Raw genomic sequence first — 17,848 nt, 5'->3', positions numbered from 1 at the left:
CTTCTTTTACCATCTTTGACAGAGAAACTAACAATTTTCAGGTTCAAAAAGGTCAACGGAACTTGGGATTCCCAGCCAGTCTCCCATGCTGGTACTTGCCAAGCCTTAAGCTGCATTGCTGCTGTGATCTGACGAGAGCAGGCACATTCAGCTTAGAATGGCCGTTGACAGCAGCTGTTCAATTTGAACCTTCTTTTACTATCTCATAGAGAAACTAACACAATTTTCAGGTTCAAAAAGGTCAACGGAACTTTGGATTCCCAGCCAGTCTCCCATGCTGGTACTTGCCAAGCCTTAAGCTGCATTGCTGCTGCGATCTGATGAGAGCAGGCACATTCAGCTTAGAATGGCCGTTGACAGCAGCTGTTCAATTTGAACCTTCTTTTACTATCTCATAGAGAAACTAACACAATTTTCAGGTTCAAAAAGGTCAACGGAACTTGGGATTCCCAGCCAGTCTCCCATGCTGGTACTTGCCAAGCCTTAAGCTGCATTGCTGCTGCGATCTGACGAGAGCAGGCACATTCAGCTTAGAATGGCCGTTGACAGCAGCTGTTCAGTTTGAACCTTCTTTTACTATCTCATAGAGAAACTAACACAATTTTCAGGTTCAAAAAGGTCAACGGAACTTGGGATTCCCAGCCAGTCTCCCATGCTGGTACTTGCCAAGCCTTAAGCTGCTGCGATCTGACAAGAGCAGGCACATTCAGCTTAGAATGGCCGTTGACAGCAGCTGTTCAGTTTGAACCTTCTTTTACTATCTCATAGAGAAACTAACACAATTTTCAGGTTCAGAAAGGTAAACGGAACTTGGGATTCCCAGCCAGTCTCCCATGCTGGTACTTGCCAAGCCTTAAGCTGCATTGCTGCTGCGATCTGACGAGAGCAGGCACATTCAGCTTAGAATGGCCGTTGACAGCAGCTTTTCAATTTGAACCTTCTTTTACCATCTTTGACAGAGAAACTAACAATTTTCAGGTTCAAAAAGGTCAACAGAACTTGGGATTCCCAGCCAGTCTCCCATGCTGGTACTTGCCAAGCTTTAAGCTTCATTGTTGCTGCGATCTGACCAGAGCAGGCACATTCAGCTTAGAATGGCCGTTGACAGCAGCTGTTCAATTTGAACCTTCTTTTACTATCTCATAGAGAAACTAACACAATTTTCAGGTTCAAAAAGGTCAACGGAACTTGGGATTCCCAGCCAGTCTCCCATGCTGGTACTTGCCAAGCCATAAGCTGCATTGCTGCTGCGATCTGACGAGAGCAGGCACATTCAGCTTAGAATGGCCGTTGACAGCAGCTGTTCAATTTGAACCTTCTTTTACTATCTCATAGAGAAACTAACACAATTTTCAGGTTCAAAAAGGTCAACGGAACTTGGGATTCCCAGCCAGTCTCCCATGCTGGTACTTGCCAAGCCTTAAGCTGCATTGCTGCTGCGATCTGATGAGAGCAGGCACATTCAGCTTAGAATGGCCGTTGACAGCAGCTGTTCAATTTGAACCTTCTTTTACTATCTCATAGAGAAACTAACACAATTTTCAGGTTCAAAAAGGTCAACGGAACTTGGGATTCCCAGCCAGTCTCCCATGCTGGTACTTGCCAAGCCTTAAGCTGCATTGCTGCTGCGATCTGACGAGAGCAGGCACATTCAGCTTAGAATGGCCGTTGACAGCAGCTGTTCAGTTTGAACCTTCTTTTACTATCTCATAGAGAAACTAACACAATTTTCAGGTTCAAAAAGGTCAACGGAACTTGGGATTCCCAGCCAGTCTCCCATGCTGGTACTTGCCAAGCCTTAAGCTGCTGCGATCTGACAAGAGCAGGCACATTCAGCTTAGAATGGCCGTTGACAGCAGCTGTTCAGTTTGAACCTTCTTTTACTATCTCATAGAGAAACTAACACAATTTTCAGGTTCAGAAAGGTAAACGGAACTTGGGATTCCCAGCCAGTCTCCCATGCTGGTACTTGCCAAGCCTTAAGCTGCATTGCTGCTGCGATCTGACGAGAGCAGGCACATTCAGCTTAGAATGGCCGTTGACAGCAGCTTTTCAATTTGAACCTTCTTTTACCATCTTTGAAAGAGAAACTAACAATTTTCAGGTTCAAAAAGGTCAACAGAACTTGGGATTCCCAGCCAGTCTCCCATGCTGGTACTTGCCAAGCCTTAAGCTTCATTGTTGCTGCGATCTGACCAGTGCAGGCACATTCAGCTTAGAATGGCCGTTGACAGCAGCTGTTCAATTTGAACCTTCTTTTACTATCTCATAGAGAAACTAACACAATTTTCAGGTTCAAAAAGGTCAACGGAACTTGGGATTCCCAGCCAGTCTCCCATGCTGGTACTTGCCAAGCCATAAGCTGCATTGCTGCTGCGATCTGACGAGAGCAGGCACATTCAGCTTAGAATGGCCGTTGACAGCAGCTGTTCAGTTTGAACCTTCTTTTACTATCTCATAGAGAAACTAACACAATTTTCAGGTTCAAAAAGGTCAACGGAACTTGGGATTCCCAGCCAGTCTCCCATGCTGGTACTTGCCAAGCCTTAAGCTGCATTGCTGCTGCGATCTGACAAGAGCAGGCACATTCATCTTAGAATGGCCGTTGACAGCAGCTGTTCAATTTGAACCTTCTTTTACTATCTCATAGAGAAACTAACACAATTTTCAGGTTCAAAAAGGTCAACGGAACTTGGGATTCCCAGCCAGTCTCCCATGTTGGTACTTGCCAAGCCTTAAGCTGCATTTATGCTGCGATCTGAAGAGAGCAGGCACATTCAGCTTAGAATGGCCGTTGACAGCAGCTGTTCAGTTTGAACCTTCTTTTACTATCTTATAGAGAAACTAACACAATTTTCAGGTTCAAAAAGGTCAACGGAACTTGGGATTCGCAGCCAGTCTCCCATGCTGGTACTTGCCAAGCCTTAAGCCGCATCGCTGCTGTGATCCGACAAGAGCCTGCACATTCAGCTTAGAATGGCCGTTGACAGCAGCTGTTCAATTTGAACCTTCTTTTACTATCTCATAGAGAAACTAACACAATTTTCAGGTTCAAAAAGGTTAACGGAACTTGGGATTCCCAGCCAGTCTCCCATGCTGGTACTTGCCAAGCCTTAAGCTGCATTGCTGCTGCGATCTGACGAGAGCAGGCACATTCAGCTTAGAATGGCCGTTGACAGCAGCTGTTCAATTTGAACCTTCTTTTACTATCTCATAGAGAAACTAACACACTTTTCAGGTTCAAAAAGTTCAACGGAACTTGGGATTCCCAGCCAGTCTCCCATGCTGGTACTTGCCAAGCCTTAAGCTGCATTGCTGCTGCGATCTGATGAGAGCAGGCACATTCAGCTTAGAATGGCCGTTGACAGCAGCTGTTCAATTTGAACCTTCTTTTACTATCTCATAGAGAAACTAACACAATTTTCAGGTTCATAAAGGTCAACGGAACTTGGGATTCCCAGCCAGTCTCCCATGCTGGTACTTGCCAAGCCTTAAGCTGCATTGCTGCTGCGATCTGACGAGAGCAGGCACATTCAGCTTAGAATGGCCGTTGACAGCAGCTGTTCAGTTTGAACCTTCTTTTACTATCTCATAGAGAAACTAACACAATTTTCAGGTTCAAAAAGGTCAACGGAACTTGGGATTCCCAGCCAGTCTCCCATGCTGGTACTTGCCAAGCCTTAAGCTGCTGTGATCTGACAAGAGCAGGCACATTCAGCTTAGAATGGCCGTTGACAGCAGCTGTTCAGTTTGAACCTTCTTTTACTATCTCATAGAGAAACTAACACAATTTTCAGGTTCAGAAAGGTAAACGGAACTTGGGATTCCCAGCCAGTCTCCCATGCTGGTACTTGCCAAGCCTTAAGCTGCATTGCTGCTGCGATCTGACGAGAGAAGGCACATTCAGCTTAGAATGGCCGTTGACAGCAGCGGTTCAATTTGAACCTTCTTTTACTATCTCATAGAGAAACTAACACAATTTTCAGGTTCAAAAAGGTCAACAGAACTTGGGATTCCCAGCCAGTCTCCCATGCTGGTACTTGCCAAGCCTTAAGCTGCATTGCTGCTGCGATCTGACGAGAGCAGGCACATTCAGCTTAGAATGGCCGTTGACAGCAGCTGTTCATTTTGAAACTTCTTTTACCATCTTTGACAGAGAAACTAACAATTTTCAGGTTCAAAAAGGTCAACGGAACTTGGGATTCCCAGCCAGTCTCCCATGCTGGTACTTGCCAAGCCTTAAGCTGCATTGCTGCTGTGATCTGACGAGAGCAGGCACATTCAGCTTAGAATGGCCGTTGACAGCAGCTGTTCAATTTGAACCTTCTTTTACTATCTCATAGAGAAACTAACACAATTTTCAGGTTCAAAAAGGTCAACAGAACTTGGGATTCCCAGCCAGTCTCCCATGCTGGTACTTGCCAAGCCTTAAGCTTCATTGTTGCTGCGATCTGACCAGAGCAGGCACATTCAGCTTAGAATGGCCGTTGACAGCAGCTGTTCAATTTGAACCTTCTTTTACTATCTCATAGAGAAACTAAAACAATTTTCAGGTTCAAAAAGGTCAACGGAACTTGGGATTCCCAGCCAGTCTCCCATGCTGGTACTTGCCAAGCCATAAGCTGCATTGCTGCTGCGATCTGACGAGAGCAGGCACATTTAGCTTAGAATGGCCGTTGACAGCAGCTGTTCAGTTTGAACCTTCTTTTACTATCTCATAGAGAAACTAACACAATTTTCAGGTTCAAAAAGGTCAACGGAACTTGGGATTCCCAGCCAGTCTCCCATGCTGGTACTTGCCAAGCCATAAGCTGCATTGCTGCTGCGATCTGACGAGAGCAGGCACATTCAGCTTAGAATGGCCGTTGACAGCAGCTGTTCAATTTGAACCTTCTTTTACCATCTTTGACAGAGAAACTAACAATTTTCAGGTTCAAAAAGGTCAACAGAACTTGGGATTCCCAGCCAGTCTCCCATGCTGGTACTTGCCAAGCCTTAAGCTGCATTGCTGCTGCGATCTGACGAGAGCAGGCACATTCAGCTTAGAATGGCCGTTGACAGCAGCTGTTCAATTTGAGCCTTCTTTTACTATCTCATAGAAAAACTAACACAATTTTCAGGTTCAAAAAGGTCAACAGAACTTGGGATTCCCAGCCAGTCTCCCATGCTGGTACTTGCCAAGCCTTAAGCTGCATTGCTGCTGCGATCTGACGAGAGCAGGCACATTCAGCTTAGAATGGCCGTTGACAGCAGCTGTTCAATTTGAACCTTCTTTTACTATCTCATAGAGAAACTAACACAATTTTCAGGTTCAAAAAGGTCAATGGAAATTGGGATTCCCAGCCAGTCTCCCATGCTGGTACTTGCCAAGCCTTAAGCTGCATTGCTGCTGCGATCTGACGAGAGCAGGCACATTCAGCTTAGAATGGCCGTTGACAGCAGCTGTTCAGTTTGAACCTTCTTTTACTATCTCATAGAGAAACTAACACAATTTTCAGGTTCAAAAAGGTCAACGGAACTTGGGATTTCCAGCCAGTCTCCCATGCTGGTACTTGCCAAGCCTTAAGCTGCATTGCTGCTGCGATCTGACGAGAGCAGGCACATTCAGCTTAGAATTGCCGTTGACAGCAGCTGTTCAATTTGAACCTTCTTTTACTATCTCATAGAGAAACTAACACAATTTTCAGGTTCAAAAAGGTCAACGGAACTTGGGATTCCCAGCCAGTCTCCCATGCTGGTACTTGCCAAGCCATAAGCTGCATTGCTGCTGCGATCTGACGAGAGCAGGCACATTCAGCTTAGAATGGCCGTTGACAGCAGCTGTTCAATTTGAACCTTCTTTTACTATCTCATAGAGAAACTAACACAATTTTCAGGTTCAAAAAGGTCAACGGAACTTGGGATTCCCAGCCAGTCTCCCATGCTGGTACTTGCCAAGCCATAAGCTGCATTGCTGCTGCGATCTGACGAGAGCAGGCACATTCAGCTTAGAATGGCCGTTGACAGCAGCTGTTCAATTTGAACCTTCTTTTACCATCTTTGACAGAGAAACTAACAATTTTCAGGTTCAAAAAGGTCAACAGAACTTGGGATTCCCAGCCAGACTCCCATGCTGGTACTTGCCAAGCCTTAAGCTGCATTGCTGCTGCGATCTGACGAGAGCAGGCACATTCAGCTTAGAATGGCCGTTGACAGCAGCTGTTCAATTTGAGCCTTCTTTTACTATCTCATAGAAAAACTAACACAATTTTCAGGTTCAAAAAGGTCAACAGAACTTGGGATTCCCAGCCAGTCTCCCATGCTGGTACTTGCCAAGCCTTAAGCTGCATTGCTGCTGCGATCTGACGAGAGCAGGCACATTCAGCTTAGAATGGCCGTTGACAGCAGCTGTTCAGTTTGAACCTTCTTTTACTATCTCATAGAGAAACTAACACAATTTTCAGGTTCAAAAATGTCAACGGAACTTGGGATTCGCAGCCAGTCTCCCATGCTGGTACTTGCCAAGCCTTAAGCTGCATTGCTGCTGCGATCTGACGAGAGCAGGCACATTCAGCTTAGAATGGCCGTTGACAGCAGCTGTTCAATTTGAACCTTCTTTTACCATCTTTGACAGAGAAACTAACAATTTTCAGGTTCAAAAAGGTCAACAGAACTTGGGATTGCCAGCCAGTCTCCCATGCTGGTACTTGCCAAGCCTTAAGCTGCATTGCTGCTGCGATCTGATGAGAGCAAGCACGTTCAGTTTAGAATGGCCTTTGACAGCAGCTGTTCAATTTGAACCTTCTTTTACTATCTCATAGAGAAACTAACACAATTTTCAGGTTCAAAAAGGTCAACGGAACTTGGGATTCTCAGCCAGTCTCCCATGCTGGTACTTGCCAAGCCTTAAGCTGCATTGCTGCTGCGATCTGACGAGAGCAGGCACATTCAGCTTAGAATGGCCGTTGACAGCAGCTGTTCAATTTGAACCTTCTTTTACTATCTCATAGAGAAACTAACACAATTTTCAGGTTCAAAAAGGTCAACGGAACTTGGGATTCCCAGCCAGTCTCCCATGCTGGTACTTGCCAAGCCTTAAGCTGCATTGCTGCTGCGATCTGACGAGAGCAGGCACATTCAGCTTAGAATGGCCGTTGACAGCAGCTGTTCAGTTTGAACCTTCTTTTACTATCTCATAGAGAAACTAACACAATTTTCAGGTTCAAAAAGGTCAACGGAACTTGGTATTCCCAGCCAGTCTCCCATGCTGGTACTTGCCAAGCCTTAAGCTGCATTGCTGCTGCGATCTGACGAGAGCAGGCACATTCAGCTTAGAATGGCCGTTGACAGCAGCTGTTCAGTTTGAACCTTCTTTTACTATCTCATAGAGAAACTAACACAATTTTCAGGTTCAAAAAGGTCAACGGAACTTGGGATTCCCAGCCAGTCTCCCATGCTGGTACTTGCCAAGCCTTAAGCTGCATTGCTGCTGCGATCTGACGAGAGCAGGCACATTCAGCTTAGAATGGCCGTTGACAGCAGCTGTTCAATTTGAACCTTCTTTTACTATCTCATAGAGAAACTAACACAATTTTCAGGTTCAAAAAGGTCAACGGAACTTGGGATTCCCAGCCAGTCTCCCATGCTGGTACTTGCCAAGCCTTAAGCTGCATTGCTGCTGCGATCTAATGAGAGCAGGCACATTCAGCTTAGAATGGCCGTTGACAGCAGCTGTTCAATTTGAACCTTCTTTTACTATCTCATAGAGAAACTAACACAATTTTCAGGTTCAAAAAGGTCAACGGAACTTGGGATTCCCAGCCAGTCTCCCATGCTGGTACTTGCCAAGCCTTAAGCTGCTGCGATCTGACAAGAGCAGGCACATTCAGCTTAGAATGGCCGTTGACAGCAGCTGTTCAATTTGAACCTTCTTTTACTATCTCATAGAGAAACTAACACAATTTTCAGGTTCAAAAAGGTCAACAGAACTTGGGATTCCCAGCCAGTCTCCCATGCTAGTACTTGCCAAGCCTTAAGCTGCATTGCTGCTGCGATCTGACGAGAGCAGGCACATTCAGCTTAGAATGGCCGTTGACAGCAGCTGTTCAGTTTGAACCTTCTTTTACTATCTCATAGAGAAACTAACACAATTTTCAGGTTCAAAAAGGTCAACGGAACTTGGGATTCACAGCCAGTCTCCCATGCTGGTACTTGCCAAGCCTTAAGCCGCATCGCTGCTGTGATCCGACAAGAGCACGCACATTCAGCTTAGAATGGCCGTTGACAGCAGCTGTTCAATTTGAACCTTCTTTTACTATCTCATAGAGAAATTAACACAATTTTCAGGTTCAAAAAGGTCAACGGAACTTGGGATTCCCAGCCAGTCTCCCATGCTGGTACTTGCCAAGCCTTAAGCTGCTGCGATCTGACAAGAGCAGGCACATTCAGCTTAGAATGGCCGTTGACAGCAGCTGTTCAATTTGAACCTTCTTTTACCATCTTTGACAGAGAAACTAACAATTTTCAGGTTCAAATAGGTCAACAGAACTTGGGATTCCCAGCCAGTCTCCCATGCTGGTACTTGCCAAGCCTTAAGCTGCATTGCTGCTGCGATCTGACGAGAGCAGGCACATTCAGCTTAGAATGGCCGTTGACAGCAGCTGTTCAATTTGAACCTTCTTTTACTATCTCATAGAGAAACTAACACAATTTTCAGGTTCAAAAAGGTCAACGGAACTTGGGATTCCCAGCCAGTCTCCCATGCTGGTACTTGCCAAGCCTTAAGCTGCATTGCTGCTGCGATCTGACGAGAGCAGGCAAATTCAGCTTAGAATGGCCGTTGACAGTAGCTGTTCAGTTTGAACCTTCTTTTACTATCTCATAGAGAAACTAACACAATTTTCAGGTTCAAAAAAGTCAACGGAACTTGGGATTCCCAGCCAGTCTCCCATGCTGGTACTTGCCAAGCCTTAAGCTGCATTGCTGCTGCGATCTGACGAGAGCAGGCACATTCAGCTTAGAATGGCCGTTGACAGCAGCTGTTCAGTTTGAACCTTCTTTTACTATCTCATAGAGAAACTAACACAATTTTCAGGTTCAAAAAGGTCAACGGAACTTGGGATTCCCAGCCAGTCTCCCATGCTGGTACTTGCCAAGCCTTAAGCTGCATTGCTGCTGCGATCTGACGAGAGCAGGCACATTCAGCTTAGAATGGCCGTTGACAGCAGCTGTTCAGTTTGAACCTTCTTTTACTATCTCATAGAGAAACTAACACAATTTTCAGGTTCAAAAAGGTCAACGGAACTTGGGATTCGCAGCCAGTCTCCCATGCTGGTACTTGCCAAGCCTTAAGCCGCATCGCTGCTGTGATCCGACAAGAGCACGCACATTCAGCTTAGAATGGCCGTTGACAACAGCTGTTCAATTTGAACATTCTTTTACTATCTCATAGAGAAACTAACGCAATTTTCAGGTTCAAAAAGGTCAACGAAACTTGGGATTCCCAGCCAGTCTCCCATGCTGGTACTTGCCAAGCCTTAAGCTGCATTGCTGCTGCGATCTGACGAGAGCAGGCACATTCAGCTTAGAATGGCCGTTGACAGCAGCTGTTCAATTTGAACCTTCTTTTACCATCTTTGACAGCGAAACTAACAATTTTCAGGTTCAAAAAGGTCAACAGAACTTGGGATTCCCAGCCAGTCTCCCATGCTGGTACTTGCCAAGCCTTAAGCTTCATTGCTGCTGCGATCTGACGAGAGCAAGCACATTCAGCTTAGAATGGCCGTTGACAGCAGCTGTTCAATTTGAACCTTCTTTTACTATCTCATAGAGAAACTAACACAATTTTCAGGTTCAAAAAGGTCAACGGAACTTGGGATTCTCAGCCAGTCTCCCATGCTGGTACTTGCCAAGCCTTAAGCTGCATTGCTGCTGCGATCTGACGAGAGCAGGCACATTCAGCTTAGAATGGCCGTTGACAGCAGCTGTTCAGTTTGAACCTTCTTTTACTATCTCATAGAGAAACTAACACAATTTTCAGGTTCAAAAAGGTCAACGGAACTTGGTATTCCCAGCCAGTCTCCCATGCTGGTACTTGCCAAGCCTTAAGCTGCATTGCTGCTGCGATCTGACGAGAGCAGGCACATTCAGCTTAGAATGGCCGTTGACAGCAGCTGTTCAATTTGAACCTTCTTTTACTATCTCATAGAGAAACTAACACAATTTTCAGGTTCAAAAAGGTTAACGGAACTTGGGATTCCCAGCCAGTCTCCCATGCTGGTACTTGCCAAGCCTTAAGCTGCATTGCTGCTGCGATCTGACGAGAGCACGCACATTCAGCTTAGAATGGCCGTTGACAGCAGCTGTTCAATTTGAACCTTCTTTTACTATCTCATAGAGAAACTAACACAATGTTCAGGTTCAAAAAGGTCAACGGAACTTGGGATTCCCAGCCAGTCTCCCATGCTGTTACTTGCCAAGCCTTAAGCTGCATTGCTGCTGCGATCTGACGAGAGCAGGCACATTCAGCTTAGAATGGCCGTTGACAGCAGCTGTTCAGTTTGAACCTTCTTTTACTATCTCATAGAGAAACTAACACAATTTTCAGGTTCAAAAAGGTCAACGGAACTTGGGATTCCCAGCCAGTCTCCCATGCTGGTACTTGCCAAGCCTTAAGCTGCATTGCTGCTGCGATCTGACGAGAGCAGGCACATTCAGCTTAGAATGGCCGTTGACAGCAGCTGTTCAATTTGAACCTTCTTTTACCATCTTTGACAGAGAAACTAACAATTTTCAGGTTCAAAAAGGTCAACAGAACTTGGGATTCCCAGCCAGTCTCCCATGCTGGTACTTGCCAAGCCTTAAGCTGCATTGCTGCTGCGATCTGACGAGAGCAGGCACATTCAGCTTAGAATGGCCGTTGACAGCAGCTGTTCAATTTGAACCTTCTTTTACTATCTCATAGAGAAACTAACACAATTTTCAGGTTCAAAAAGGTCAACGGAACTTGGGATTCCCAGCCAGTCTCCCATGCTGGTACTTGCCAAGCCTTAAGCTGCATTGCTGCTGCGATCTGACGAGAGCAGGCACATTCAGCTTAGAATGGCCGTTGACAGCAGCTGTTCAGTTTGAACCTTCTTTTACTATCTCATAGAGAAACTAACACAATTTTCAGGTTCAAAAAGGTCAACGGAACTTGGGATTCCCAGCCAGTCTCCCATGCTGGTACTTGCCAAGCCTTAAGCTGCTGCGATCTGACAAGAGCAGGCACATTCAGCTTAGAATGGCCGTTGACAGCAGCTGTTCAATTTGAACCTTCTTTTACTATCTCATAGAGAAACTAACACAATTTTCAGGTTCAAAAAGGTCAACGAAACTTGGGATTCCCAGCCAGTCTCCCATGCTGGTACTTGCCAAGCCTTAAGCTGCATTGCTGCTGCAATCTGACGAGAGCAGGCACATTCAGCTTAGAATGGCCGTTGACAGCAGCTGTTCAATTTGAACCTTCTTTTACCATCTTTGACAGCGAAACTAACACAATTTTCAGGTTCAAAAAGGTCAACGGAACTTGGTATTCCCAGCCAGTCTCCCATGCTGGTACTTGCCAAGCCTTAAGCTGCATTGCTGCTGCGATCTGACGAGAGCAGGCACATTCAGCTTAGAATGGCCGTTGACAGCAGCTGTTCAATTTGAACCTTCTTTTACTATCTCATAGAGAAACTAACACAATTTTCAGGTTCAAAAAGGTTAACGGAACTTGGGATTCCCAGCCAGTCTCCCATGCTGGTACTTGCCAAGCCTTAAGCTGCATTGCTGCTGCGATCTGACGAGAGCACGCACATTCAGCTTAGAATGGCCGTTGACAGCAGCTGTTCAATTTGAACCTTCTTTTACTATCTCATAGAGAAACTAACACAATTTTCAGGTTCAAAAAGGTCAACGGAACTTGGGATTCCCAGCCAGTCTCCCATGCTGTTACTTGCCAAGCCTTAAGCTGCATTGCTGCTGCGATCTGACGAGAGCAGGCACATTCAGCTTAGAATGGCCGTTGACAGCAGCTGTTCAGTTTGAACCTTCTTTTACTATCTCATAGAGAAACTAACACAATTTTCAGGTTCAAAAAGGTCAACGGAACATGGGATTCCCAGCCAGTCTCCCATGCTGATACTTGCCAAGCCTTAAGCTGCATTGCTGCTGCGATCTGACGAGAGCAGGCACATTCAGCTTAGAATGGCCGTTGACAGCAGCTGTTCAATTTGAACCTTCTTTTACCATCTTTGACAGAGAAACTAACAATTTTCAGGTTCAAAAAGGTCAACAGAACTTGGGATTCCCAGCCAGTCTCCCATGCTGGTACTTGCCAAGCCTTAAGCTGCATTGCTGCTGCGATCTGACGAGAGCAGGCACATTCAGCTTAGAATGGCCGTTGACAGCAGCTGTTCAATTTGAACCTTCTTTTACTATCTCATAGAGAAACTAACACAATTTTCAGGTTCAAAAAGGTCAACGGAACTTGGGATTCCCAGCCAGTCTCCCATGCTGGTACTTGCCAAGCCTTAAGCTGCATTGCTGCTGCGATCTGACGAGAGCAGGCACATTCAGCTTAGAATGGCCGTTGACAGCAGCTGTTCAGTTTGAACCTTCTTTTACTATCTCATAGAGAAACTAACACAATTTTCAGGTTCAAAAAGGTCAACGGAAGTTGGGATTCCCAGCCAGTCTCCCATGTTGGTACTTGCCAAGCCTTAAGCTGCATTGCTGCTGCGATCTGATGAGAGCAGGCACATTCAGCTTAGAATGGCCGTTGACAGCAGCTGTTCAATTTGAACCTTCTTTTACTATCTCATAGAGAAACTAACACAATTTTCAGGTTCAAAAAGGTCAACGGAACTTGGGATTCCCAGCCAGTCTCCCATGCTGGTACTTGCCAAGCCTTAAGCTGCTGCGATCTGACAAGAGCAGGCACATTCAGCTTAGAATGGCCGTTGACAGCAGCTGTTCAATTTGAACCTTCTTTTACTATCTCATAGAGAAACTAACACAATTTTCAGGTTCAAAAAGGTCAACAGAACTTGGGATTCCCAGCCAGTCTCCCATGCTGGTACTTGCCAAGCCTTAAGCTGCATTGCTGCTGCGATCTGACGAGAGCAGGCACATTCAGCTTAGAATGGCCGTTGACAGCAGCTGTTCAGTTTGAACCTTCTTTTACTATCTCATAGAGAAACTAACACAATTTTCAGGTTCAAAAAGGTCAACGGAACTTGGGATTCACAGCCAGTCTCCCATGCTGGTACTTGCCAAGCCTTAAGCCGCATCGCTGCTGTGATCCGACAAGAGCACGCACATTCAGCTTAGAACAGCCGTTGACAGCAGCTGTTCAATTTGAACCTTCTTTTACTATCTCATAGAGAAACTAACACAATTTTCAGGTTCAAAAAGGTCAACGGAACTTGGGATTCCCAGCCAGTCTCCCATGCTGGTACTTGCCAAGCCTTAAGCTGCTGCGATCTGACAAGAGCAGGCACATTCAGCTTAGAATGGCCGTTGACAGCAGCTGTTCAATTTGAACCTTCTTTTACCATCTTTGACAGAGAAACTAACAATTTTCAGGTTCAAAAAGGTCAACAGAACTTGGGATTCCCAGCCAGTCTCCCATGCTGGTACTTGCCAAGCCTTAAGCTGCAGTGCTGCTGCGATCTGACGAGAGCAGGCACATTCAGCTTAGAATGGCCGTTGACAGCAGCTGTTCAATTTGAACCTTCTTTTACTATCTCATAGAGAAACTAACACAATTTTCAGGTTCAAAAAGGTCAACGGAACTTGGGATTCCCAGCCAGTCTCCCATGCTGGTACTTGCCAAGCCTTAAGCTGCATTGCTGCTGCGATCTGACGAGAGCAGGCACATTCAGCTTAGAATGGCAGTTGACAGCAGCTGTTCAGTTTGAACCTTCTTTTACTATCTCATAGAGAAACTAACACAATTTTCAGGTTCAAAAAGGTCAACGGAACTTGGGATTCCCAGCCAGTCTCCCATGCTGGTACTTGCCAAGCCTTAAGCTGCATTGCTGCTGCAATCTGACGAGAGCAGGCACATTCAGCTTAGAATGGCCGTTGACAGCAGCTGTTCAATTTGAACCTTCTTTTACCATCTATGACAGAGAAACTAACAATTTTCAGGTTCAAAAAGGTCAACAGAACTTGGGATTCCCAGCCAGTCTCCCATGCTGGTACTTGCCAAGCCTTAAGCTGCATTGCTGCTGCGATCTGACGAGAGCAGGCACATTCAGCTTAGAATGGCCGTTGACAGCAGCTGTTCAATTTGAACCTTCTTTTACTATCTCATAGAGAAACTAACACAATTTTCAGGTTCAAAAAGGTCAACGGAACTTGGGATTCCCAGCCAGTCTCCCATGCTGGTACTTGCCAAGCCTTAAGCTGCATTGCTGCTGCGATCTGACGAGAGCAGGCACATTCAGCTTAGAATGGCCGTTGACAGCAGCTGTTCAGTTTGAACCTTCTTTTACTATCTCATAGAGAAACTAACACAATTTTCAGGTTCAAAAAGGTCAACGGAACTTGGGATTCCCAGCCAGTCTCCCATGCTGGTACTTGCCAAGCCTTAAGTTGCATTGCTGCTGCGATCTGACGAGAGCAGGCACATTCAGCTTAGAATGGCCGTTGACAGCAGCTGTTCAGTTTGAACCTTCTTTTACTATCTCATAGAGAAACTAACACAATTTTCAGGTTCAAAAAGGACAACGGAACTTGGGATTCGCAGCCAGTCTCCCATGCTGGTACTTGCCAAGCCTTAAGCCGCATCGCTGCTGTGATCCGACAAGAGCACGCACATTCAGCTTAGAATGGCCGTTGACAGCAGCTGTTCAATTTGAACCTTCTTTTACTATCTCATAGAGAAACTAACACAATTTTCAGGTTCAAAAAGGTCAACGAAACTTGGGATTCCCAGCCAGTCTCCCATGCTGGTACTTGCCAAGCCTTTAGCTGCATTGCTGCTGCGATCTGACGAGAGCCGGCACATTCAGCTTAGAATGGCCCTTGACAGCAGCTGTTCAATTTGAACCTTCTTTTACCATCTTTGACAGAGAAACTAACAATTTTCAGGTTCAAAAAGGTCAACAGAACTTGGGATTCCCAGCCAGTCTCCCATGCTGGTACTTGCCAAGCCTTAAGCTGCATTGCTGCTGCGATCTGACGAGAGCAGGCACATTCAGCTTAGAATGGCCGTTGACAGCAGCTGTTCAGTTTGAACCTTCTTTTACTATCTCATAGAGAAACTAACACAATTTTCAGGTTCAAAAAGGTCAACGGAACTTGGGATTCGCAGCCAGTCTCCCATGCTGGTACTTGCCAAGCCTTAAGCCGCATCGCTGCTGTGATCCGACAAGAGCACGCACATTCAGCTTAGAATGGCCGTTGACAGCAGCTGTTCAATTTGAACCTTCTTTTACTATCTCATAGAGAAACTAACACAATTTTCAGGTTCAAAAAGGTCAACGAAACTTGGGATTCCCAGCCAGTCTCCCATGCTGGTACTTGCCAAGCCTTTAGCTGCATTGCTGCTGCAATCTGACGAGAGCAGGCACATTCAGCTTAGAATGGCCCTTGACAGCAGCTGTTCAATTTGAACCTTCTTTTACCATCTTTGACAGAGAAACTAACAATTTTCAGGTTCAAAAAGGTCAACAGAACTTGGGATTCCCAGCCAGTCTCCCATGCTGGTACTTGCCAAGCCTTAAGCTGCATTGCTGCTGCGATCTGACGAGAGCAGGCACATTCAGCTTAGAATGGCCGTTGACAGCAGCTGTTCAGTTTGAACCTTCTTTTACTATCTCATAGAGAAACTAACACAATTTTCAGGTTCAAAAAGGTCAACGGAACTTGGGATTCCCAGCCAGTCTCCCATGCTGGTACTTGCCAAGCCTTAAGCTGCATTGCTGCTGCGATCTGACGAGAGCAGGCACATTCAGCTTAGAATGGCCGTTGACAGCAGCTGTTCAGTTTGAACCTTCTTTTACTATCTCATAGAGAAACTAACACAATTTTCAGGTTCAAAAAGGTCAACGGAACTTGGGATTCGCAGCCAGTCTCCCATGCTGGTACTTGCCAAGCCTTAAGCTGCATTGCTGCTGCGATCTGACGAGAGCAGGCACATTCAGCTTAGAATGGCCGTTGACAGCAGCTGTTCAATTTGAACCTTCTTTTACCATCTTTGACAGAGAAACTAACAATTTTCAGGTTCAAAAAGGTCAACAGAACTTGGGATTGCCAGCCAGTCTCCCATGCTGGTACTTGCCAAGCCTTAAGCTGCATTGCTGCTGCGATCTGATGAGAGCAAGCACGTTCAGTTTAGAATGGCCGTTGACAGCAGCTGTTCAATTTGAACCTTCTTTTACTATCTCATAGAGAAACTAACACAATTTTCAGGTTCAAAAAGGTCAACGGAACTTGGGATTCTCAGCCAGTCTCCCATGCTGGTACTTGCCAAGCCTTAAGCTGCATTGCTGCTGCGATCTGACGAGAGCAGGCACATTCAGCTTAGAATGGCCGTTGACAGCAGCTGTTCAATTTGAACCTTCTTTTACTATCTCATAGAGAAACTAACACAATTTTCAGGTTCAAAAAGGTCAACGGAACTTTGGATTCCCAGCCAGTCTCCCATGCTGGTACTTGCCAAGCCTTAAGCTGCATTGCTGCTGCGATCTGACGAGAGCAGGCACATTCAGCTTAGAATGGCCGTTGACAGCAGCTGTTCAGTTTGAACCTTCTTTTACTATCTCATAGAGAAACTAACACAATTTTCAGGTTCAAAAAGGTCAACGGAACTTGGTATTCCCAGCCAGTCTCCCATGCTGGTACTTGCCAAGCCTTAAGCTGCATTGCTGCTGCGATCTGACGAGAGCAGGCACATTCAGCTTAGAATGGCCGTTGACAGCAGCTGTTCAGTTTGAACCTTCTTTTACTATCTCATAGAGAAACTAACACAATTTTCAGGTTCAAAAAGGTCAACGGAACTTGGGATTCCCAGCCAGTCTCCCATGCTGGTACTTGCCAAGCCTTAAGCTGCATTGCTGCTGCGATCTGACGAGAGCAGGCACATTCAGCTTAGAATGGCCGTTGACAGCAGCTGTTCAATTTGAACCTTCTTTTACTATCTCATAGAGAAACTAACACAATTTTCAGGTTCAAAAAGGTCAACGGAACTTGGGATTCCCAGCCAGTCTCCCATGCTGGTACTTGCCAAGCCTTAAGCTGCATTGCTGCTGCGATCTAATGAGAGCAGGCACATTCAGCTTAGAATGGCCGTTGACAGCAGCTGTTCAATTTGAACCTTCTTTTACTATCTCATAGAGAAACTAACACAATTTTCAGGTTCAAAAAGGTCAACGGAACTTGGGATTCCCAGCCAGTCTCCCATGCTGGTACTTGCCAAGCCTTAAGCTGCTGCGATCTGACAAGAGCAGGCACATTCAGCTTAGAATGGCCGTTGACAGCAGCTGTTCAATTTGAACCTTCTTTTACTATCTCATAGAGAAACTAACACAATTTTCAGGTTCAAAAAGGTCAACAGAACTTGGGATTCCCAGCCAGTCTCCCATGCTAGTACTTGCCAAGCCTTAAGCTGCATTGCTGCTGCGATCTGACGAGAGCAGGCACATTCAGCTTAGAATGGCCGTTGACAGCAGCTGTTCAGTTTGAACCTTCTTTTACTATCTCATAGAGAAACTAACACAATTTTCAGGTTCAAAAAGGTCAACGGAACTTGGGATTCACAGCCAGTCTCCCATGCTGGTACTTGCCAAGCCTTAAGCCGCATCGCTGCTGTGATCCGACAAGAGCACGCACATTCAGC

General features: G+C 45.8%; 70 pseudogenes; all 70 read right to left on the bottom strand.

Annotated features, from left to right (window-relative positions):
* Nucleotides 1–50: 50 nt before the first annotated feature.
* Nucleotides 51–169, bottom strand: LOC140087971 (5S ribosomal RNA; annotated as a pseudogene).
* A 70-nt stretch (nucleotides 170–239) lies between these two features.
* Nucleotides 240–358, bottom strand: LOC140087492 (5S ribosomal RNA; annotated as a pseudogene).
* Nucleotides 359–428: 70 nt separating this feature from the next.
* LOC140095128 (5S ribosomal RNA) lies at nucleotides 429–547 on the bottom strand (annotated as a pseudogene).
* A 251-nt stretch (nucleotides 548–798) lies between these two features.
* On the bottom strand, nucleotides 799–917 carry LOC140086057 (5S ribosomal RNA; annotated as a pseudogene).
* A 259-nt stretch (nucleotides 918–1,176) lies between these two features.
* LOC140086500 (5S ribosomal RNA) lies at nucleotides 1,177–1,295 on the bottom strand (annotated as a pseudogene).
* Nucleotides 1,296–1,365: 70 nt separating this feature from the next.
* On the bottom strand, nucleotides 1,366–1,484 carry LOC140099024 (5S ribosomal RNA; annotated as a pseudogene).
* A 70-nt stretch (nucleotides 1,485–1,554) lies between these two features.
* LOC140095116 (5S ribosomal RNA) lies at nucleotides 1,555–1,673 on the bottom strand (annotated as a pseudogene).
* Nucleotides 1,674–1,924: 251 nt separating this feature from the next.
* LOC140086056 (5S ribosomal RNA) lies at nucleotides 1,925–2,043 on the bottom strand (annotated as a pseudogene).
* A 259-nt stretch (nucleotides 2,044–2,302) lies between these two features.
* LOC140086498 (5S ribosomal RNA) lies at nucleotides 2,303–2,421 on the bottom strand (annotated as a pseudogene).
* Nucleotides 2,422–2,491: 70 nt separating this feature from the next.
* LOC140096472 (5S ribosomal RNA) lies at nucleotides 2,492–2,610 on the bottom strand (annotated as a pseudogene).
* Nucleotides 2,611–2,680: 70 nt separating this feature from the next.
* LOC140095716 (5S ribosomal RNA) lies at nucleotides 2,681–2,799 on the bottom strand (annotated as a pseudogene).
* A 259-nt stretch (nucleotides 2,800–3,058) lies between these two features.
* Nucleotides 3,059–3,177, bottom strand: LOC140086651 (5S ribosomal RNA; annotated as a pseudogene).
* Nucleotides 3,178–3,247: 70 nt separating this feature from the next.
* Nucleotides 3,248–3,366, bottom strand: LOC140084585 (5S ribosomal RNA; annotated as a pseudogene).
* Nucleotides 3,367–3,436: 70 nt separating this feature from the next.
* On the bottom strand, nucleotides 3,437–3,555 carry LOC140095103 (5S ribosomal RNA; annotated as a pseudogene).
* A 440-nt stretch (nucleotides 3,556–3,995) lies between these two features.
* On the bottom strand, nucleotides 3,996–4,114 carry LOC140079494 (5S ribosomal RNA; annotated as a pseudogene).
* Nucleotides 4,115–4,184: 70 nt separating this feature from the next.
* On the bottom strand, nucleotides 4,185–4,303 carry LOC140087970 (5S ribosomal RNA; annotated as a pseudogene).
* A 259-nt stretch (nucleotides 4,304–4,562) lies between these two features.
* On the bottom strand, nucleotides 4,563–4,681 carry LOC140095567 (5S ribosomal RNA; annotated as a pseudogene).
* A 70-nt stretch (nucleotides 4,682–4,751) lies between these two features.
* Nucleotides 4,752–4,870, bottom strand: LOC140086496 (5S ribosomal RNA; annotated as a pseudogene).
* Nucleotides 4,871–4,940: 70 nt separating this feature from the next.
* LOC140079492 (5S ribosomal RNA) lies at nucleotides 4,941–5,059 on the bottom strand (annotated as a pseudogene).
* A 70-nt stretch (nucleotides 5,060–5,129) lies between these two features.
* Nucleotides 5,130–5,248, bottom strand: LOC140079491 (5S ribosomal RNA; annotated as a pseudogene).
* Nucleotides 5,249–5,507: 259 nt separating this feature from the next.
* On the bottom strand, nucleotides 5,508–5,626 carry LOC140094203 (5S ribosomal RNA; annotated as a pseudogene).
* A 70-nt stretch (nucleotides 5,627–5,696) lies between these two features.
* On the bottom strand, nucleotides 5,697–5,815 carry LOC140086495 (5S ribosomal RNA; annotated as a pseudogene).
* Nucleotides 5,816–5,885: 70 nt separating this feature from the next.
* LOC140086494 (5S ribosomal RNA) lies at nucleotides 5,886–6,004 on the bottom strand (annotated as a pseudogene).
* Nucleotides 6,005–6,074: 70 nt separating this feature from the next.
* On the bottom strand, nucleotides 6,075–6,193 carry LOC140085957 (5S ribosomal RNA; annotated as a pseudogene).
* Nucleotides 6,194–6,263: 70 nt separating this feature from the next.
* On the bottom strand, nucleotides 6,264–6,382 carry LOC140079490 (5S ribosomal RNA; annotated as a pseudogene).
* Nucleotides 6,383–6,452: 70 nt separating this feature from the next.
* LOC140091834 (5S ribosomal RNA) lies at nucleotides 6,453–6,571 on the bottom strand (annotated as a pseudogene).
* Nucleotides 6,572–6,830: 259 nt separating this feature from the next.
* LOC140086108 (5S ribosomal RNA) lies at nucleotides 6,831–6,949 on the bottom strand (annotated as a pseudogene).
* Nucleotides 6,950–7,019: 70 nt separating this feature from the next.
* Nucleotides 7,020–7,138, bottom strand: LOC140095091 (5S ribosomal RNA; annotated as a pseudogene).
* A 70-nt stretch (nucleotides 7,139–7,208) lies between these two features.
* LOC140078280 (5S ribosomal RNA) lies at nucleotides 7,209–7,327 on the bottom strand (annotated as a pseudogene).
* Nucleotides 7,328–7,397: 70 nt separating this feature from the next.
* Nucleotides 7,398–7,516, bottom strand: LOC140095079 (5S ribosomal RNA; annotated as a pseudogene).
* Nucleotides 7,517–7,586: 70 nt separating this feature from the next.
* Nucleotides 7,587–7,705, bottom strand: LOC140086436 (5S ribosomal RNA; annotated as a pseudogene).
* Nucleotides 7,706–7,956: 251 nt separating this feature from the next.
* Nucleotides 7,957–8,075, bottom strand: LOC140078316 (5S ribosomal RNA; annotated as a pseudogene).
* A 440-nt stretch (nucleotides 8,076–8,515) lies between these two features.
* Nucleotides 8,516–8,634, bottom strand: LOC140079489 (5S ribosomal RNA; annotated as a pseudogene).
* Nucleotides 8,635–8,704: 70 nt separating this feature from the next.
* LOC140084855 (5S ribosomal RNA) lies at nucleotides 8,705–8,823 on the bottom strand (annotated as a pseudogene).
* Nucleotides 8,824–8,893: 70 nt separating this feature from the next.
* On the bottom strand, nucleotides 8,894–9,012 carry LOC140078599 (5S ribosomal RNA; annotated as a pseudogene).
* A 70-nt stretch (nucleotides 9,013–9,082) lies between these two features.
* Nucleotides 9,083–9,201, bottom strand: LOC140095067 (5S ribosomal RNA; annotated as a pseudogene).
* A 259-nt stretch (nucleotides 9,202–9,460) lies between these two features.
* LOC140083466 (5S ribosomal RNA) lies at nucleotides 9,461–9,579 on the bottom strand (annotated as a pseudogene).
* Nucleotides 9,580–9,649: 70 nt separating this feature from the next.
* Nucleotides 9,650–9,768, bottom strand: LOC140095790 (5S ribosomal RNA; annotated as a pseudogene).
* Nucleotides 9,769–9,838: 70 nt separating this feature from the next.
* On the bottom strand, nucleotides 9,839–9,957 carry LOC140086107 (5S ribosomal RNA; annotated as a pseudogene).
* A 70-nt stretch (nucleotides 9,958–10,027) lies between these two features.
* Nucleotides 10,028–10,146, bottom strand: LOC140078268 (5S ribosomal RNA; annotated as a pseudogene).
* A 70-nt stretch (nucleotides 10,147–10,216) lies between these two features.
* On the bottom strand, nucleotides 10,217–10,335 carry LOC140095640 (5S ribosomal RNA; annotated as a pseudogene).
* A 70-nt stretch (nucleotides 10,336–10,405) lies between these two features.
* Nucleotides 10,406–10,524, bottom strand: LOC140091427 (5S ribosomal RNA; annotated as a pseudogene).
* A 70-nt stretch (nucleotides 10,525–10,594) lies between these two features.
* LOC140095055 (5S ribosomal RNA) lies at nucleotides 10,595–10,713 on the bottom strand (annotated as a pseudogene).
* Nucleotides 10,714–10,783: 70 nt separating this feature from the next.
* Nucleotides 10,784–10,902, bottom strand: LOC140079488 (5S ribosomal RNA; annotated as a pseudogene).
* A 70-nt stretch (nucleotides 10,903–10,972) lies between these two features.
* On the bottom strand, nucleotides 10,973–11,091 carry LOC140095042 (5S ribosomal RNA; annotated as a pseudogene).
* A 251-nt stretch (nucleotides 11,092–11,342) lies between these two features.
* LOC140092990 (5S ribosomal RNA) lies at nucleotides 11,343–11,461 on the bottom strand (annotated as a pseudogene).
* A 72-nt stretch (nucleotides 11,462–11,533) lies between these two features.
* LOC140078257 (5S ribosomal RNA) lies at nucleotides 11,534–11,652 on the bottom strand (annotated as a pseudogene).
* Nucleotides 11,653–11,722: 70 nt separating this feature from the next.
* On the bottom strand, nucleotides 11,723–11,841 carry LOC140095639 (5S ribosomal RNA; annotated as a pseudogene).
* A 70-nt stretch (nucleotides 11,842–11,911) lies between these two features.
* On the bottom strand, nucleotides 11,912–12,030 carry LOC140091426 (5S ribosomal RNA; annotated as a pseudogene).
* A 70-nt stretch (nucleotides 12,031–12,100) lies between these two features.
* Nucleotides 12,101–12,219, bottom strand: LOC140094331 (5S ribosomal RNA; annotated as a pseudogene).
* Nucleotides 12,220–12,289: 70 nt separating this feature from the next.
* LOC140079487 (5S ribosomal RNA) lies at nucleotides 12,290–12,408 on the bottom strand (annotated as a pseudogene).
* Nucleotides 12,409–12,478: 70 nt separating this feature from the next.
* On the bottom strand, nucleotides 12,479–12,597 carry LOC140095030 (5S ribosomal RNA; annotated as a pseudogene).
* A 70-nt stretch (nucleotides 12,598–12,667) lies between these two features.
* On the bottom strand, nucleotides 12,668–12,786 carry LOC140094591 (5S ribosomal RNA; annotated as a pseudogene).
* Nucleotides 12,787–13,037: 251 nt separating this feature from the next.
* Nucleotides 13,038–13,156, bottom strand: LOC140079486 (5S ribosomal RNA; annotated as a pseudogene).
* Nucleotides 13,157–13,596: 440 nt separating this feature from the next.
* LOC140092989 (5S ribosomal RNA) lies at nucleotides 13,597–13,715 on the bottom strand (annotated as a pseudogene).
* A 70-nt stretch (nucleotides 13,716–13,785) lies between these two features.
* LOC140092173 (5S ribosomal RNA) lies at nucleotides 13,786–13,904 on the bottom strand (annotated as a pseudogene).
* Nucleotides 13,905–13,974: 70 nt separating this feature from the next.
* On the bottom strand, nucleotides 13,975–14,093 carry LOC140086861 (5S ribosomal RNA; annotated as a pseudogene).
* A 70-nt stretch (nucleotides 14,094–14,163) lies between these two features.
* Nucleotides 14,164–14,282, bottom strand: LOC140079485 (5S ribosomal RNA; annotated as a pseudogene).
* Nucleotides 14,283–14,352: 70 nt separating this feature from the next.
* On the bottom strand, nucleotides 14,353–14,471 carry LOC140095018 (5S ribosomal RNA; annotated as a pseudogene).
* A 70-nt stretch (nucleotides 14,472–14,541) lies between these two features.
* On the bottom strand, nucleotides 14,542–14,660 carry LOC140087284 (5S ribosomal RNA; annotated as a pseudogene).
* A 448-nt stretch (nucleotides 14,661–15,108) lies between these two features.
* LOC140079484 (5S ribosomal RNA) lies at nucleotides 15,109–15,227 on the bottom strand (annotated as a pseudogene).
* A 448-nt stretch (nucleotides 15,228–15,675) lies between these two features.
* On the bottom strand, nucleotides 15,676–15,794 carry LOC140079483 (5S ribosomal RNA; annotated as a pseudogene).
* Nucleotides 15,795–15,864: 70 nt separating this feature from the next.
* On the bottom strand, nucleotides 15,865–15,983 carry LOC140095006 (5S ribosomal RNA; annotated as a pseudogene).
* A 70-nt stretch (nucleotides 15,984–16,053) lies between these two features.
* LOC140088200 (5S ribosomal RNA) lies at nucleotides 16,054–16,172 on the bottom strand (annotated as a pseudogene).
* Nucleotides 16,173–16,431: 259 nt separating this feature from the next.
* On the bottom strand, nucleotides 16,432–16,550 carry LOC140086106 (5S ribosomal RNA; annotated as a pseudogene).
* A 70-nt stretch (nucleotides 16,551–16,620) lies between these two features.
* LOC140091400 (5S ribosomal RNA) lies at nucleotides 16,621–16,739 on the bottom strand (annotated as a pseudogene).
* Nucleotides 16,740–16,809: 70 nt separating this feature from the next.
* LOC140078246 (5S ribosomal RNA) lies at nucleotides 16,810–16,928 on the bottom strand (annotated as a pseudogene).
* A 70-nt stretch (nucleotides 16,929–16,998) lies between these two features.
* On the bottom strand, nucleotides 16,999–17,117 carry LOC140094993 (5S ribosomal RNA; annotated as a pseudogene).
* A 70-nt stretch (nucleotides 17,118–17,187) lies between these two features.
* LOC140086424 (5S ribosomal RNA) lies at nucleotides 17,188–17,306 on the bottom strand (annotated as a pseudogene).
* Nucleotides 17,307–17,557: 251 nt separating this feature from the next.
* LOC140078314 (5S ribosomal RNA) lies at nucleotides 17,558–17,676 on the bottom strand (annotated as a pseudogene).
* Between the last annotated feature and the right edge of the window lie 172 nt (nucleotides 17,677–17,848).

This window comes from Engystomops pustulosus, chromosome 9, assembly GCF_040894005.1.
Source record: "Engystomops pustulosus chromosome 9, aEngPut4.maternal, whole genome shotgun sequence".
Lineage (NCBI taxonomy): Eukaryota > Metazoa > Chordata > Amphibia > Anura > Leptodactylidae > Engystomops > Engystomops pustulosus.
Note: the sequence above shows the minus strand (reverse complement) of the source record. Positions and strands in the feature narration are given on the sequence as shown.